Genomic DNA, 13,127 nt, shown 5'->3' on the forward strand with positions numbered 1-13,127 from the left:
TCTTTCATGCATCAGTGTGAGCACCGCATTTTCATTTCTAGGATTGTCTCCACCTTTTTACTTTGAAAATCTCCAAACCAACAAAAAAAGTTGGAGGAGCAGTACAACACCCACCTGTGTGTCTGCATTTCTAATTGTTAACACTTTCTCATATTTACCGCCTCCTCTGTCCCCTCTCTGCATACACACCCCAATCGCCATTTCTAATTCAATTGAAGCTGTGGCACTTCCTACAGATGTCACCCCACAATGAGGACATTCGCCTACAGAGCCACAGGGCCGCCACTACCACACCCAGCAAGCAAACCCTCCTGGAGCCGGGGAATCATCTGCCGCCCCCATTTACCACCCAGCCTGGGACCCCTTTTATTGTTGTGTAGTTTCCATCATTTTATGATTGACTTACAAATCTAAGAATGAAAGGGTAGGAAAAACAACGTGTTAAAAATTTAAAGGTGCAAGCCTAAATTTTTATTCCATTATTTTTTTGTCTTGAAGGTATAGGTGCCCAAAAAATGCAACATTCTTTGAATGTAACAAACTGCTCACCAAATGTCATGCATCAAGCTAGGACGTATCCATTTTTCAGGGAAAGGATATCTAAATGACTGCTACTCAGATAAAAGCCTCATTCATTCATTCATCTACCCATCAAGCATGCATTAAGCACCAGCTCTGGAAGAGACCTAGAACTAAAATGTATAGAAATAAATATGAGTAAGACACAATTCTTATGCTTGAGAATATCATAGTTAAGGATCAGAGACAGGCATTAAACTGAAAACTCAGAATGCATTTGGAGAAATGCAAAATCAGAGGTGTTTTGGAGCCCTCGTGGGAGTTTGAAATCACCAGTCTCTACGAGGGAGAAGGATGGGCTTTCTACTTTCATAGAGGGACAGCCTCTGAAGCTCGGGGGCAGTTCCACCTGTCCTATCGGATCACCATGAGTCCGAGTGGACTCAATGGGAGCCCGTTTGTTTTTCTGTTGAGTGGATACCAGAAGACGAGTCCATTTCAAGTACAGGCATAAAGAACTTCCCCACTGGCTACGTTTTTTGACCACACAGCATTCCGCGGGAATACGATGAAAGAGGAAGAGCTTTAGAAGTAGGAGAGTGAAAAGTATCATCCTTGTTAACCACACGGACTTGCTCCTGACTTTTCCACAGAGTATTCCACTTGGTAAAACACTGTTGCAATGGAAGCTTTCCTGGATCACACTCGCTTCACCAAGAAGGAAAGACGGACTTATGGATCGTATTCAAGCCAAAGTCGCAGCCCTCCCCGCGCTTTTCTGCACGGTCCTTCAGGAAGTCTGTGCACACTTATCGATGACCGCGTGAGCTGACATTCTGCACTTAGGACAATTGTAAAAAAACATCTATCTATTTTGTGCATAATGTCTTATGTCTGGCAGTGATGAACAGAGAGGTGCGAGTTGAGATGTCTGAGGTTAAGCATCAGCGTGGCTGGGCCATGAGATCGGTGGGTTGGCTGTTCTGGAATGATGGAATTTAGCCGTTAGGTAATACAGTGAACCCTCGCCACTTCGCGCTTCGACTTCCGCGGCTTCACTCTATCGCGGTTTTTGCGTAACAGCGCATGCTCTGTCATTACTGCCACTGATTGGCTCATACTGTACACGCTTGATGCCATAAATAATATAATAAATAATAAATGATAATTGTAACGTCCAAAATGTTTTACTGTATTTTCCCTTTTTCGTTTAATAAATTGGGTAATACGAGTGTAATGGTGACTAAAGGGTGTTTTTTCATGTCCTCTATGCTCTAACTATGAAAATATTTGATTTACAAATAAGGAATCCTACTTCGCGGAATTTCATTTATCACGGTGGGGTCTAGAACCGATTAACCGTGATAAACGAGGGTTCACTGTAATCCTCATTCTCCTTTCTGGGATCTGATGTAGTCATCCTTCATTTTTGCATAATGACCTTACCTTAGGAACCTAGCCATGTTAGTAAGTTAGGAGTGGGTATATTGGCAGCCTTTGGTTACCCAAAGGTTAGCCCAAAGGACACAAGGCAATATTTTGGATGTGCATAGAATAAACATGCACACTTTTATGGATCCATTTCATTCCAAGATGTAGAATTTTTATATTCATTTTGTATCCATACAAAAATTTTTATAGATGCTTGCTTTTTTAAGAAAGGTCAACAAAGTAATGGTGGTTTATATGATAATGGCATAAGGTGTAAAGGCAAAAATAGAAATGCTCTGTACAAAATAAGTCGAAAGACTGGGATTTTATGCTATTAGAATACCAATCTTGCTGCCAAATCAAAGTGAACAACTACTGCTTTTAGAAACACATTGGCTAGTTACGCTGACCAATTCCTCTGACATTTCTAGTCCACCAAAAAAGGCAATGAACCCAACATGATATTTTAAAGAAAAAAAAAGTTTTAACCCTAGGAGCTGTGTTTAGTTGGTTGGTTTATTAACTTGAAAACTGAAAGAAAAAGAAATAACTATCTCCCACAATACCATTTCCATTTCCTGCTCCAATTATATTTAACCAAATATTCTGTTTACAAACAATTTATTTAGTTCTACTTATCTGGTTCTACATTTCTACTTCTTCTTTTTGTTCTCCATAACATAAAAACACTGAGTGCGTTAGAGCGTGTACCTCCTAGTTGAAAGCCCCACCTTTCTCCCATACGTATAGAAAAGCTTGAGGGAAATAAACTGTGGCCGAACGTTGAGGTTACCTTTTCATCGGAATCTGGCAAAAGGGAAGTGCAGTGCTGTTACGTACTTATCCGGGCTCTTCTAGCCACAGTCTTTATGACTCTCACCAAATGACCACGTCAAAAAACAAACACTCACTGCACTGAGTTGATTCTGCTTCCTAGCGACCCTTTAAGCCAGTGTAGAACTGTCCCTGTGGTTGTAAATCTTTAAAGGAATCGAAAGCCTCCTCTCCCTCCCTGGAGCTATTGGTGGTTTCTAACTGACCTTGCAGCCTGCAACTTACTGCATAACCCATGACACCGCCAGGCTCCTAAAATGCTTGTGACACAAGAAGGGGATTGGATAGTTGCAAATAAGGTGCATGGCACCTTTGTGGGTTGTTGTTAGGTGCTCTGCGGTCAGTTCCAACTCATACAGACCGTGTGTACAGCAGAAGGAAGTAATGCCCCGTCCTGCACCATCCTCACAATTGTGATGCTTGAGCCCAGTGTTGCAGCCAATGTGTCAGTCCACTCGTCGAAGATCTACTCTTATTCACCGGCCCTCCCCTTTCCCAAACATCATGTACTGGTCTCTCCTGAGCGTATGTCCAAAGGTTGAGAGACAACGTATCATCACCCTCGCTTCTAAGAAGCATTATGGCTACACTTCTTCCAAGACCGATTCATGTGTTTTTCTGGCAGTCCATGGGACTTTGGATATTCTTCACCAACACCACAATTCAATTGCTTCAATTCTGCATTCTTCCTTATTCGGGGTTCAGCTTTCAAATGCACATCAGGTGATTTAAGCTTGTGGGGGTGGGACCCTACAAAGAAGGTGTATGAAACCCTACCACCTGGAAATTGACAACTTTTTCCATCCCCCTAGGTTCAAAATGAGCCATGCTGAGGCAGAAAGGGACGATCCTGAAATCCAGTGCACCCTTTGGACCTGAGATCCCTGTGTTGAACCTTCTCGATCCAGAAGACAGATTGCTGTGACAGCAGAGACGGCGAGAAGCAGCAGCAGCAGAACCAGGAGACTGACGAGAGAAATCTCAGCGTCTTCAGGGTGAGGTGTGCTGGCGGAGTAGGGTGCCTCTGAGGCACTGAATTGGAATAACTAAGAGCTTTGTAACAACTTGCTGAATTGGGAAGTGGCCAAGGGGCGTGTGGTCTGTGTGTGCATGTGGGTACTGTTCACAAGAGGCTGTTCTAATCAAAGATCTATTCTCTGGAGCACTGCTGATCCTGAATTGTGATGTTAACTTTTCTTACAAACCCCTTAAGTGTGAGTTTTGTCTGTGAATTCGGTGTGGCCACTGCAACAAATTATAGAGCCCAACAGAGTAGAGAATGCCACGAAAGGAGCATTTGGGGTCAGAACTGGTTCAAAATAAAAAATATGGCGGTGGACATGGTGACAATGGAGGTGTGTTTTCCACCTCATAGAAACTGGCATTGAGTTCTTGTTGTTGTTGTTGTTGTTGCTAGCTGCCACAGTCAGTTCTGACTCATAACAACCCTATGCACAACAGAATGAAACACTGCCCGGTCCTGGGCCACTCGAACAATCGTTCCTATGCTTGAAAGCTCATTGTTGCAGTCACTATGTCAATCCATCTCCTTGAGGGCCTCCCTGTTACAGTTACATAATCTACTGTCAATCTGAGCAAAGAGGTGGGGTCTAGCCTGTCAATCAGGTCATAGCCAATGAGGTCTCCATGTGGGCATAGTCTTCTCCTAAGGACTCTGGGAATTTCTGTCTTCCTCCCTGGAGGTGGGACACACACTCTCTCTGTTTGACATTCCTGTTGACAAGCCACATGGAGCTATGCTGATGGAGCCAGGGCCCTGGAGCTAGAGGAGCCACGTGGAGACCCACACCAGCACTGAAATGCTTCCACCACCATTGGATCCACAAGACTTTCCACCCACTGGCCTGTGATCTTCCTGCATTTGGCGTCATTGCATGTGTTGCATGAGTCTGAAGAGGAATTTAAAGACTGGTATCAGACATATGGGCTAATTTTGGTCTTATGGACTTGATCTGGAATGGGCTGGAATGTTTTTTTAATATACAATTACTCGTTATATAAAGCTCTTTCTTATACACATATGAGCGTCTATGAATTTGTTTCTCTAGTCTACCCAGACTAACACACTCTCTCTTTTCTGCTGCCCCTCCACTTTGCCAAACATGTCCTTCTCCAGGGACTGGTCCCTCCTACCAACATGTCCAAAGTATGTAAAACAAACCCTCTCCATTCTTCCCTCCAAAGAGTACCCCAGTCCTACTACTTCTCAAGGCTGAGGACCCCAAAACCACTGTTACCACAGAACCATCATCAACAGCTACCTCTGCAGACATTCCTTGAAAAGTGTCTTCTGAGATAATCGAATATGATATCTTCTGAATAAGCAACTTTCAGATTTCCATTGGGCAAAGCAGTTTAACTTCTCAACAGACAACATATCTATTGAAACATCTACTATGCGAAGGATGAAAATACTATCCAAGCTGTTGCTCATCCCTCATGATGACTCGCTGAACATCTCTCAGGGAGCGGTAACAACGTATCTTCCCATTTGCATGATCACATTTATAGGAGTCAGACTACACTGTAATTCCATGTATTTTCCCAAGAGTTGCAGTTCAGTTGACTAGCATTTTATCCATTGACAAAGAAAAGCAACAGTAAATATTTGTTTCAGGTGAGGTTAGATGCTGTGGTATTCATACAAATTATGAAGTAGAACACAGAGTACTTTTTAAGACAGTATTTTGGTTCAAAGAAATCCCATGCTTGTGGTTTTCTAAGTTTATGGCAAATTAATGGCAAAATGAAGGCATCCTGGTCGCACAGTAGGTTGAGCGCTGGGCTGCCAGCCAGAAGGCCGGCGGTTCAAACCCACCAGCCTACCTGTAGAAGAAAGGCAAGACTTGTCAAGATTTACAGCCTCAGAGACCCTATGAGGCAGTTCTACCCTGCGCTCTATATAGATAGGGTCACTAGCAGTTGGACTCCACTAGATAGCTCAGGGTTGGCTTTGCTGTGGTTTCAATAATATATTAAATGTTTACATAGATTCCATAAAACGCATTGAGCTCTAGAGGAATGGTGTTTCATGTGCCATTAAAACGAGAGATCTGTGCAAAAAGATGGAGTAAATGGTGGCAACCTGAAACCAAACACTAAGCCCTTGAGAAGAAAAGAGCGAGCTAACAAAGAGATCATTTGAAAGGGCAGCCTACTCACAGAACACATGCATTGTGCAAATTTAGAAGCCAGTATATACAATAATTGTTTCTTAAAGAAACCTTTAGTGATTCTTTCTTCGTATATAATAGATTCTTTCTTTGGAAACTTTCATAGGAATGGTGGGAGAAAAAAATGAGAAATTTTACAACCCTCTAAAATATTTGGCTATAAAACTTGAATTCAGATTTTTGCAAATCTACTTAGCTTTCTACAGAAAGTTCCATTAGTTGCGCTTATTTCTAAAATACGCCTCTGATTCTATTGCTTGCTCACTTTTCTAATGGGGCTGAGAAAAATCAGACCCATGTAATGTCAAAGACGCAAACCTAATTTGCTCTAAATTTCACTAGATATACTTTCTTGCTTCCTAGTCTTCTATAAATATAGCTCTTTTCATTGAAATCATTGACAGGGTTTCACAACGCAATAAACAAATGTAAAACTTTTAAGCATAATTTTAACAGATCACCTTTCCCTTTCCCTAAGAATGCCCTTCAATATGCAAACATAACGTACATTGGTGAAGCACTGAGTATCCAGGGACAACAAAGACTGCCTCATGAGGACTGCCCCTCATGACCATTCCACTCGTTAGCTCTCACCCACAGTTAGAAACTCCGAACCACACCCCAACTACACCTTTCTGATTTTAAATAGCTTGATCACTTTTACACCATGACTAATGGCTGGGGTCCTTACACTTTTCAATGTCTTAAGATACCTAGAGTCAAGGCATGTGCCCTGACAGGCCTCCTGCACGGCCTCATCATCTTTCCACAGTAACTATGCCCCGGCTCCTCGAATGGCGGCAGCCCTTTGTATCATACAGCTCTCTGTGCTCAGAATAACTTGAAGATTTTCAAAGATTCTTCGTGCCTACAGTTGAAATGAACTCTTTTCAAAATGTTAAACTGAATCTCATCAATCTTAAACTGAATCTCACCAACCTTCACACGTTCTGGAAATAATAACTCTAAACTTTAGCATTTTTAGATACACAAATGTTAAGCTATCCCTTTTTAAATGGTTGCAAAATTTCCCGAGGTTCAGGAAAATCAGAGGAAATAGGTTAACAAGTGCCATCTTGTGGACTCCCTAGAAAATGCTTTCGAAAAGAATGAGTATGTTTTCTCCTCATTCAGAAGAACAGAGAAATTACTCCAGAAGCAAATGTGAGATGCAATATCCCCGGTATGTAAATCGTGCATACACTCAAAGTTAATTGGTCTCAATACCAATAACTGTAATGAATTTGTGGATTTGGGGGAAGAATCCTCTACAGTTTCTCCTGCCCCCACCACTATCTCCTACCCCGAGCAATGGAAACATCCAGGCAAACTGTAGAAGTAGATACCTACACGTCATCCTGGATTTACTTTACTAGAAACCTTTTTAACTGTCAGGGGGGACACTGAGTAGTTTTTCTTCTTCCTGAAAAATGGGTGGTGGGCCAAATAAGTTTGGGAACCTACAAGAACAGGTGTGCAAAGGTGGGAGGATGAAGCATCAGAGCAGAAAGCGGACAGGCACTAAGCTGGATGAAAGGGAGGACGGGCTTCGTAAGAGGGAGAGGAGAAGGCAGAGGAAGGGGTGTGGGCTACTACACAGGTGAGGCAGGTGAGTAGTTTGAATGCTGAGTTGAAGGTCTAAAATGTAAAAAAAACACAAAAACAAAACCCTACTAACTCACAATTAAACCCAATTCACAACAAAAAGAAATCAAAAAATAACATTTTAAAGTTCAGGAACCCATGCTTGACAGCATTTGATAAATATTTACAGACAAACTATCACATTTGATCTTTAAAATATCCTTATGAACTAGGCTGAGAATCTATATACCAACAGGGTTTAAAAGGACCCAGTTGGTCTCTACTCAAGTACTCCCTCAATACAAGAACACTTTATTCTAATAACCTGGCATTCTGTGATGCTCACCTTCCTGAGAAGATCACTGAAGTCAAAATGGGTGCAATAAGCAAATGTGGTGAAGAAAACTGATAGTGCCCGGCTATTGAAAGATATAGCGTCTGGGGTCTTAAAGGCTCGAAGGTAAACAAGCAGCCATCTAGCAGGAAAGCAATAAAGCCCTGATGGAAGAAGCACACCAGCTTGTGTGATCCCAAGGTGTCAAATGGATAAGGTGTCAGGCATCAGAAGACCCAGAAGAAACAAACATATGGAGGCAAGTGATCAGGGTCAGAACGGAGACCCAAAACCCATCTGTAGACAACCGGACATTCCCTCACAGAAGGGTCACAAGGAAAGAATTAGTCAGCCAGGGTGCAGCACAGCACCAACGGAACACACAACATTTCTCCAGTTCTTTAGTGCCTCCTCCCCCCACCCCAATATCATGACCCCAGTTCTACCTTACAAATCTGAGTAACCAGAGCATGTACACTGCTACAGATAAGAACTTCGACACGTTAACTCCAGGACAGAGAAGCCCTCAGGAACAGCCATGGGAGTAGTGGTATCTTGAGGGTCAGGGGAAGGTGAAGGGAGAAAAACAGGGAATCAACTACTATGATTGACATCTAACTCCCCCCACTGCCCAGGGTGATGAACAACTGTAATGTGGGCAAAGGGATTCAGTGGGCGATGTAAAATATGAAAATAATAATAATGTATAATTTATCAGGGGTCCATGAGAGTGGGGGGACAAAGGGGGTGGGGAAGAGGAGCTGGTACCAAGGGCTCAAACAGAAAGCAAAGATTTTGAAAATGATGATGGCAACATGTGTACAAATATGTTTGATACAATTGATGCATGGGTTGTTTTAAGAGCTGTAAGAGCCCCCAATATAATGATTTTTTTTTAATTAATCAATTTATTGGGGCTCATACAATTTATCACAATACATAGATCAATTGTGTAAAGCACATCTATACATTTGTTGCCCTCATCATTCCCAAAATTCTCGATGATTTTTTTTTTAAGTACCCAGTCACTAGGAAATTTAGAATGATTCTCCTGGTTTAAAGATTGCACACAAGATCATAAAATAACAGTATATTGCCCCCAAAATATTGGCCCTTGTTGTTTATAAAGCTAGTAAAGACGAAACCAAAAGAGTTAGCAAGACTTCTAAAATTCATTAGGACTAATCAAGGGCAAAGGGGTGTGGGGTGTGTGCGTGTGGCAAAAGTTTGCAGGTTGGGTTTAGGTACACAGTATAAAAGGCAAAGCAACAAAGGAATAGTTTCAATGCATAGCTACTCACAGAACACATTCTATACAAGCTTCACAGCTGGTACATACAATCATTGCCTTTAAAAGGAAACCCTTTTAGAGACTCCTTATATATAATAAATACTTTCTCCAGAACCCTTCAAAAATGGTAGAAAAATGAGTAATTTCAGAACCTTCTTGGGGGGCAGGGTGGGGGGAAGATACTTCAGCATCACAATGTTCATATTATTCTCACTAGACTTTAGAATTAAGTGTGCTTTTATTATGTTAAACATTTTATGTTAAACATTGTTAGAGGAAATGTTAACATTCTAAATGAATGCAGCATTTCCATGTTCGCAGAAATGCATTGCCCTTGTGTTCACGAAACCATTTTACCGACACATAAGGAGAAACTGCTGCTAGCTCATCTTTTCGGGGTGAAGAATCTGGGGGCGTTTTCTCATGATTCTTATGAGGCCACATAGAGCAGTTTCACACAGGTGTGTCATTTTAACCTCATCCAAGTGGTCTAAGATGAGGAAGAGGAAGGAATGGACATTCATTATCATGATGATGGGCCAAACTCCATCACCACCACCACCCCCAAAAAGCATCTCCACAATTTTCACATGGTGAAAGTGCACCGCCAAGACAGACTGAGGTTTTCCCTGAGGTGGTGAGTGAAACTGGGCCGTTAAAGGTGACACCAAACCAGAGCGAAGTGCAAGGCAAGTTTGGTGAATCTGAAGCATTTCCTAGAACTAATGAGAATGGTCCCCCAATCAACGGACACAACCTGAGAGAGGAGAGATGAGATAGTTAAAGTTTATTGTGCCAACCTGGCAGATAAACACATGTGGGGTTAATTGAAGGGCAGAGGGATAAATGGCTCGGTGAGCCTCGCCTTTCTAGTTCTCGGGTCTCTTGCCTTCTGATGGTCAGACCAGGGTGCAGCTGCCTTAGCCAGTTCCCTGCTTCAGCTGGCCAGGCTCACTTCCTGCAAGACATCCCCAAGGAGAAGTCACATGGACCTACCCCGATGCAGCCCTGGGTGTTGGAGCAGCCGTGTGGAGACCCCTGCCAGCGCTGAGATGCTTACATGTTCACTGATTCAGCTTTCTCCCTGGAGTCGGCATCATTGTGTGTGTTTTGTGAGATGGAGGAGGACTTTGTGGATTGGTAAAGGACATACAGGCTAATGTTGGACTTGTGGGCTTGGAGAGCACTGGGTTGGGATGTTTTCTTGATGTGCACTTACCCTTTATATAAAACTCTCCCTTATAGACTTATACATATAAGTGTCTGTGGATCTTTTTCTCTAAAGTACCCAGATAACACAAGAGAGAACAGGGTAGGGCTTGCTGCCAACAGCATTCTCCACACCAAACCTCAGTGACAGGCACTTTCAGCTCCGGCTTCCGGAGCTCTCCCTTTCTGCCCAGCTCATGCGCCGTCTTTAAGATAACCCGTTGGCAGTGCTAACAAGAGTCTATTCACCGAAGTCTTCTTGTTCGCTCCAGCTCATTCAGCAAAGATCCGCCAGGTTCCCCATTTCTAGCAGGTCGAGTTTACAATTCCAAACTCACCAACTAGTGGCCTGGGAGCTGCCCAAAGACCTGTTTCCTTTGACCTACACAGTCCTCTTCTGGAAAGTCTGAATTCATTCCCAGCGTTAACGGTCAGGAAATTCCTCAACATTCCCAATTGTCAGTTTTATTGTCTGTCCACCAAAAGCATCCGTAGTTGGGGTGAGGTTAGGGGACTGACTTATAATGTTTCTTTCCTAAACTGCCCCTTGGGGTTCATTTTCCTCCTTCTTCCTTGGAGGAAGGAAAGGCCGTGCACTGGCATCCAAGATACTGTCTTGTGATGTCAGGGAGCAGGAAGTCATGGCTGGAGAATCCCTCACCAGTTTTCCTCTGACGTGGTGCTTAACCCCAGATCTGCTGCTGGTGGATGGTGCAGCCGTGCCAGGTCTTCTCTGATTTATTTCTGAAATACAAGACTTACCGTATATACTCGCGTATATAAGCCAAGTTTTTCAGCACATCTTTTATGCAGTGTCTGTGGTAAAAGTAGGTGCCTTGGCTGATATTCGGGTCTGCTTATACTCGAGTATATGCAGTAAGAGCGTTTTCTGCCCTGCAGAGAGCAAGCGATGGCTAGCACTGTTGGAAAGAACCAGGGGTCTGTTCGGTTTGACATTTTCTTTATGGAGACTAAATACTTGGGAGGAAATGGGGGGGAGGGGTAAACCTCTCTCCTGTCCAAGTCCAAGCTGGCTGAAGAGTTGCCAGTTTATCAACTACCACTGATATTTTTTAATAAAATTAGTGCAGAGAATATCACTTTGCATGCTGCTGAAAACTTTTTTCAGAGATATTTATAAGGTTATTTACAACATACCTTCTTTCCCCCCACCCCCCCATAACCCTAAATCCATTGCTATCAAGTCAATGCCAACTCAAAGCAGCCATAGTAAGACAATGTAGACCTGTCCCACAGCGTTTCCAGGACCAACGGCCAGCATTTCCTCCCATGCAACGGCTGATGGGTTTGAACTGTCAACCTTCTGGCTAGCAGCTGAGCCAACGGGGCTCCTCACTTACAATATAAGCAACCTACAGAAGACGAAACTGTTAAGGTGGAAAACTGCCAGAGAAAAAAAACGCGTGCTCTTCTGCGAAAGCAAGCAATGAAAAGGGGACGATATTCACCCTGTATCTTGAGTCAGAGGCAGAAAACTTTGAAACCCAGACAAACAAGCTGTCCCACTGAGTCCGGCCTCACAGATTCCACGGCACCTACTGACTGTGTGGCAATGTGACAGACAATGTCTCTAGCAGGTTTCTTTTCAGGGGCTATAATACACTGGGAAATAAGATAAGAAGTCGTTTTAAGAAGACAACATCCTATGCAAAGTGGTAATACAGTTTTTTTTTGGGGGGGGGGGTTGACGGCCAGCTGTCGCTCACGTTTAAAAGGGCTGCCCACCCCCCACCACAGAGGCGTGGTGGCCCCAGTTATGCGCGAGCACTTGATCTGGCGCTGCAGGCATGCCCAGCCGGTTCCATGACAGCATGAGTAATAAATATAGTGTTAACTAAAACATTTTATCTGAGTTTTCAGCATCATGAATGTATTATCTTTGCAATTAGTGAAAAGTTCTGGCTTCTTCTAATATGGGGAAATCGATGTGAAATATAAAATGTAAGGATTTAAAGTTGTGGACTCATTTCAGCTAAACAGTACCATTTCCAAGTCTGACTTAAAATCATAACGTAAGTTTGAAAAAACACTGCTTGATGGCATTCACTACTAAGAGCTGTTGCACTTTCTCCATTAAAATAAATGTAGATGGCATTTGCTTACTACAAACTTTTGATCTCTCAATCTAGGAATTATTAGTTAAATGCAGTTCACATGTATTTTCAAAAGCCTAGTCATTTTTTAATTAAAGGTAATATGAGAACTGCACTTTACCATCTAATAGGGAGAAATAGGCAGCTTTCTACTCCCATAAAGATTTACAGTCTTATAAACCCATAGGGGCAGTTCTACTATCCAATAAACTCAACTTGGATCCAATCTGATGGCAGTGGAATAACAAGGCAGCTGAAACATATACTTCAGCAACACAGTTATTCTATTAATTAAAACACTACCTTGGGGCAGATCGCATATTATCTGTTCTTACTTAACATACATTGGTTTTCCTTCTTCAGCCAAGGAAAAACGTTTTTTTTACAAAACCTGAGAACACTGGACATTTTCTGATGAAAGGTGAGCAACTTTTAAATAACTAAAAGTGATTTCAAAACATACATTTTTCCATTTTCAAATGCCTCCTCTGTGTTCCCCCATGGTCACTTATCAGGCTTGAAAATCAAGATGCAAGGAGAAATTTTTTCAGCAGCAGAGTTAAGCCAGAAGGAGCTGAATGAGATGTTATCCCAAAGGAACAGCCCTGAAACCTGCG

The 13,127-nt window shown here is 42.6% G+C and overlaps 1 pseudogene; it reads right to left on the reverse strand.

Annotated features, from left to right (window-relative positions):
- Window positions 1-12,110: 12,110 nt before the first annotated feature.
- On the reverse strand, window positions 12,111-12,230 carry LOC115872113 (annotated as a pseudogene).
- Window positions 12,231-13,127: the final 897 nt, after the last annotated feature.

Source organism: Echinops telfairi, unplaced genomic scaffold (assembly GCF_000313985.2).
Source record: "Echinops telfairi isolate 266 unplaced genomic scaffold, ASM31398v2 ScPeMD7_3;HRSCAF=10, whole genome shotgun sequence".
NCBI lineage: Eukaryota > Metazoa > Chordata > Mammalia > Afrosoricida > Tenrecidae > Echinops > Echinops telfairi.